The sequence below is a fragment of the Gossypium hirsutum genome, chromosome D10 (genome assembly GCF_007990345.1).
Source record: "Gossypium hirsutum isolate 1008001.06 chromosome D10, Gossypium_hirsutum_v2.1, whole genome shotgun sequence".
Classification (NCBI taxonomy): Eukaryota; Viridiplantae; Streptophyta; class Magnoliopsida; order Malvales; family Malvaceae; genus Gossypium; species Gossypium hirsutum.
The window spans coordinates 35,093,949-35,099,769 of NC_053446.1; the positions used below are offsets into that span (position 1 = coordinate 35,093,949).

Genomic DNA, 5,821 nt, shown 5'->3' on the forward strand with positions numbered 1-5,821 from the left:
TCTTAGGTCTCCATGTTACTAGAGTTGTAGGGGACCAAAATAGTGAAGCTATTCGGCTAGGGAAGTAAGTGAGCCTAGGTTATGAATTAAGAAAAGGATATTATTCTCCAAAACTTATAAACTGGAGTGAGAATGTAGACCGGGAAACTTAAGCTAAGTTCCTTCAATAATTTTCAGGTGAGATGTTCCGAAGGAAGTTATAATATATTATATAGACTTAATTGATAAACGTTTTGTCAAAATAGTTCAAATTGTATTTTTGAGTTTTTTTTAGCCATTAATTTTTGTTCTTTTTTTTCAAAATTTTTTTAACAGATTTGATGAAAGTACCGTTAAAAAAGTTAACAGGATGATGTGAAATTTTATACGTGAAATATTTTTAATGTGATATAATTTATTACTTAGATAACCTAATAAAATATTTACATGTGAAAAATAATAAAATAAATAACTCTTAATTTAAAGAAAATAAACATATTTATCTAAAAAAAGTTTCAAAATGAATGCACACATTCAGTATTTTCGGTTTGATTTATTGATTATCTTTTTCAAACCTCTTTGTAAACAAAACGTATACAGTCCTTTTGAACCATTTTTTTTAGATAATTACATTTATTTTCTTTAAATTAATAGTTATTTTTTAATTTTATATATGATTTATTTTATTATTTTTCACATGTAATTATCTTATTGAGTTATCTAAATAATAAATTACCTTTCATTAAAAATATTTTACATCATTCATGTTAATTTTTTTAATGATATTTTCGTCAAATCTATTAAAAAAATTGTTTGAAAAAAAATATTAATAATTAAATAAAACTTAAAAATATAATTTAAATCATTTTCATAAAATATATAAATGTTTGTGGCTAAATTTACATTAAACCTATTATATAGATAATGACGCTTATAAAAAGATTGTGACATGTTTATACTTTATGGCAATCTCGACATCTGTGCTGTCTCACTGGCAGATGAAAGCAACAAGAAAGTGAGCTCATTGTTGGGAAGAGATGGTCCAAAAACAGTACGAGGATGAACTCAAAATCTACTGAAAAAATAAATAACAATAAATTTTGAAAGTATAATATACCAATTGATTTGTTACACATTCATTTGTTAAAAGTTGGATTTTGTTAAAATTAAATACCTAATTTTGGATTTATTTTCTAATTAAATACCTGTTGCTGAAATAGCTACTTAAGATTGGTATTGATTTTTTAAAATCAAGCTAATCACTCCAATTCATTTGTTCTTTATGTTAGTTTTAAACTTAATTACCGCCCACCGTTTTTTCATGCCCATCAACCTTCTTCGTTTTTTTCATTTACCTCATGTATGTTCTCTCTTTTCAGTTTACAAATTTATTTTCTAAGTATTTTATAAGTTGTGATGAACAGATGATACTGTCTATCATTGTTGAAACACTATTGACAGTTTTTTTTAGAAAGTGGATAGCTCTTCGTTGATTTCTTAATATATTTCTATTTTGAGAGTATTTTAAAATAATAAATAATTTAATAAGTCGGTTTAGACTCGTGTTGTTAAGTTTACATGTTTTTTGTTTGTTTTTTCATTGTTTAATAAGTCTTCACTTTTATAAGTTTTTGTCTACTCTTGTTGTATACTTTTTAGTCTTTCTTATGCATGTAGTCTTGCTTTTTCAAGTGATTTTAGTGTTGGTTTTGTTGTCGTCCTCTCCAGTTTTGTGGATGCTCAGTTTTTTTTGCAGATTTATGCCTGCCGCTTTGGACCATCCGGGGCTAATTTTCTTATTATATTAAGTTCTTGTAGTCACTCCTGATATGTTGTGCATAAGTTGCGACAAAGTCAATTGTTAACATGCCATAATATTTTATTGATGCTGAAGCTGAAGCTTTTGTTGTGTTGATGAAGCTTATCCTTCAATGCGTACAACGGATGTTTATTATCTTTTCCCCCCAAATTGTATCATCTCATTCATTTAATGAATTAACAAATTTCCCACTAAAATCAAGCAAATGAAAACGCAATACATCCATTTTTATTGTTTATTAATTTAAATAAAAATAATTTCAATTTTTAAAAAATTACGAAAAGTACAAAAAAATTATGTACACTGATTATAAAATATACAAATTTAAAAAAATTTCTTATATTTTTAAATATGCGTATGAAATTCAAAATAAATTTAAAATAACAAATTAAGTTAAAAATTAAATATTTTAAAATAAAATAAAATTTTGACGTGTGTTAACCAACATCTAGCGGTGTTGAAGGAGTTTACTGGCATTAGTTGGTAGCCAGGATCTATTGCCAGCAAATGTTGGTGAATTTTTTGTATTTGGATTTTTAAAATATTTTTTAATTTAAAAAATTAGTTAAATATTTTATTTTTTTATGTCCTTTTGAAAGTATACATATTTCGAGTTTATGACTGTAAAAAATGTCATCTCCAAATATCGAACTTACATCTCTCCTTTGAAACACCACAGGATCTATTGCCACATATCTTGTTAATTTTTTTTAGTATTTTTTTAATAGAAAAATAGAAATAAAATTAATTTTTAAAAAATAATATAACATGTGATTTTTTAAATTTCTTAAAAGATTAGTCACTGTTATTTTTTAAAATTATTTTTTTATTCGTATATCTGTTTGCAATGTACGCGTTTCATATATATATAAATTATTTGAAATTATATATAATTTGTAATATTCTAAATATATTACTTTTATAAATATTGTTGAAAATAATTATTTACACTAAATACTAAAAATATAAAAATAATGATTGATAATGTTAAATTTATTATCATACATAATCGTTCTTATCATCCCTAAACTTTTCTAATTAAATTAAATTTACTTCAATCACCATGAATTTTTTTAAATTTGTTTTCAAGTAGTAGCAAATTTTTAGAGAGTAATAAAATAAAATAAAATATTAAAATATTATACAACTTAATTTTTTATGTCACAATTTTAAGTTTATAAACAATAAACTTTCATTTTTTTGAATTTTTAAACACTATAAAAATTTTAAGGAAATATTATAATTAAAAAATATTTAACAATTTTTTATTTTTAAAATTTGTATCGTTTATTATTTAAAATAACTCTATCATTAACAAATTTATTTTAATATTGTAACAGTATTTTATATTTTTAAAAGATCTTTTTTAACCGAACATACGAATTGATTGTGCGTGTTTATTAAAATATGTTATATTTATTTGTTAAATTTTTTTACAAATTTTTCAACATTTCATAAATAAAATAATTTCAAAAAATAAAAAAAAAGGTCTAATGACAAAAATAGCTACTAACCTTTACATCTTTTGTTATTTTGCCTTAATTATTTTTCTGGAACCATTTTAGGCCTCCACAAGTAATTTTGGGTCAAATTACTTGCTTTTAACAGAAAATACAGACTAAATTGTTAAAAATTAACTATGCTAAGGTGACAATTTGATTCGGAAAATTTTAAATGATGAACTATGTCTTTTTGTAGTCTTTTTGTAACGATGAAATGGTTATAATTAAAATATGACATAAATTTTTAAAAAAATAAATTAATAAAAGGGATAAATATAAAATTAGTACTCGAATTTATCCACTTCTCCCAAATTGATATTTATGATTTTTTTTGTCCTCAATTGATACTCAAATTTTTTTTCCATCTACTATATTGATACCTAAGCCTAAGGACATTAGTTTTTTGCTGATGTGGCAGCGTTCACCAATCATGCATCGTCACGTGGTATCCTCTTGTACCTCTTTTTTATTTTTTTTTCTTTCTATCTTTCTTCCTTTTTTCTTTTTCCTGCTCTTCTTCTTCACTCTTCTTCATCTCCCAATTTAAGGGCCAACTGCAACAAAGAACCAACGCCAGATTCTTAGGTTTCGTTTTCCTTTTAAGAAAAAAGATTAATTTTCGGTATTTCAAGTTCTAGGTTTTCAACATTTTACTTTGAATCAATGTTTTTTTTTTTTGTAAAAAAATCCCCTCCCAAGTCTTTTCCTTTTAACTGTTTTCTTCAAATGAGTGTTAAATTATGCTTTAGCCAATAACCATAAACACACTGGTAGTAAACGTTGCTCCTTACAGTCGACGCAACACAATTCGTCGTCAATATGGGTTTTGTTTATTTCCACCGTCGGCATTGCTTCCATCGTCGCTTTCAACACCAGCAATTGCTCGTTCCGCTTGGCGTTCTAAATCCCCATTTGCAGTAATTGATCAATTAGCCGCTCAAAATCAAAACCCAAGCAATAGGCCTCATCTAATTCCCAGAACCCAGAACCGTAGCTTGTGAGGAAGTGGGAGAGGAAGAGGCCTCTTTCTACCTACTTTTCCAGGTTTTTAAGGAATTCTTCCCTAAAAAAGTGACAATATGGCTTCAACCTCATCTGGTTCCCAAGCCAAATACTCTCTCACTCAAATCCCATAGATCCAACAGAGTCAAAATAAATAAATAAAACTAAAGAACACAAAACCAGAATAATCTCATTAGAAATCAAACGAAGTTGAAACAACTGAAAAAAAGACAAAAATAAAAATAAAAAAGAGAAGCAAATAAAAAAAAACGATGCCTCACCCATTGTCAATTGAAGAAGATTTTGTTGGAAATGTGTCTTCTTTGACAAGCGCCTTATGGTGGAAGAAGATGTTCAATCATAGGTTTTGGGTTAGAAATTCAATGGGTTTGGGAGAGTTCCTTGGAAATCTAGTCTAATCAAAAGGAAAAAAGGGCAGGAGACGATCATTTTAGAAGGGAGCAGTAAGCCGATAAGTCAAACGGTGTCGGTAGAACAAAGATACGGGTAGGAGATTAGTGGTTGATCTGTCCCAAATTGGTAGGAAAAAGAAGAATTTAATGGAAGGAAAGAGAAAAGAAGAGTGAAGAAGAAAGATGAAGAAGGCAAGGATAGGAAAAAGAAAAAAGAACAGGAAGAAAAAAAAATGAGGAAAATGAAAAAGAAAAAGAATAAAGGTACAAGAGGATACCACGTGATGGTGCGTGATTGGCCAGTGCTATCACGTTAGTAAAAATTTAACGGTATTAGGCTCAGGTACCAATATGTGGACGGACAAAAAATTCAGATACTAATCTGGGATAAAAAATCCACCATAAGGTCAATATAAGAGAAGTGGACAAGTTCAGGTACTAATTTTATATTTAACCCTTAACAAAACAATTAGAAAAAAAAACTGATTATGAAATTATGAGTTATAGTTAAACTTTTACTTAAGCATGATAATTCAGGATATCAATTTTTTGAAAAATTATATGAAAAAATCTAAGACCTTTATTTATGTAATTTCTATAAGTAAAAGCTACTGTTAGGATGAGAAATTTACACGATGTGTTTTGTGACAAATATCCAACATTCTATGAATTTTTTTTAGTTGGGTATTCTTCCATCATATCCTTCTCAAATTAATCCTTTAAAGCATTCCAATTGTTTAGTAAGTTGATTATCCTTTCGAAAAGTAATAAATGTTAATCACTTCAATCTTTCATAGTCTACGTTAAGAGGTTAGCCAAATCGAATAAGCACTTCTATCTATTATAGTAGAAATGTACTTTCGAGTTAAAAAGTGTATTTTCATCGTAGAAATAATAAAGAACAATATTTTTATAATGAAAAATGCGGTTAAATTTTTTTTATACCATTTGAAGTTGAAAATTATAAAATTTTAGGTGTTTTTGACTTTCTGCTTTTACATTTGAAGTTGAAAATTATCAAAATACCATTATTTATATCTAACTATTTAAAATGAATATAAATAATTAGATTAATTTATATTTTATATATTATTTGTTAGAATTAT

The 5,821-nt window shown here is 26.4% G+C and overlaps 1 long non-coding RNA gene across 3 annotated transcripts; it reads right to left on the minus strand.

The window, feature by feature from the left end:
- Positions 1-3,572: 3,572 nt before the first annotated feature.
- LOC107914998 (uncharacterized) lies at positions 3,573-5,136 on the minus strand. 3 transcript variants are annotated; one of them, XR_005919518.1, is made up of 2 exons: positions 4,584-5,136; positions 3,573-3,854 (listed from the first exon to the last, which is right to left on the minus strand). It is a non-coding gene; the product is annotated as an uncharacterized lncRNA (long non-coding RNA). The 3 variants fall into 3 exon arrangements; XR_001689135.2 differs by having other exon boundaries at positions 3,573-4,466; XR_005919519.1 differs by having other exon boundaries at positions 4,092-5,136.
- Positions 5,137-5,821: the final 685 nt, after the last annotated feature.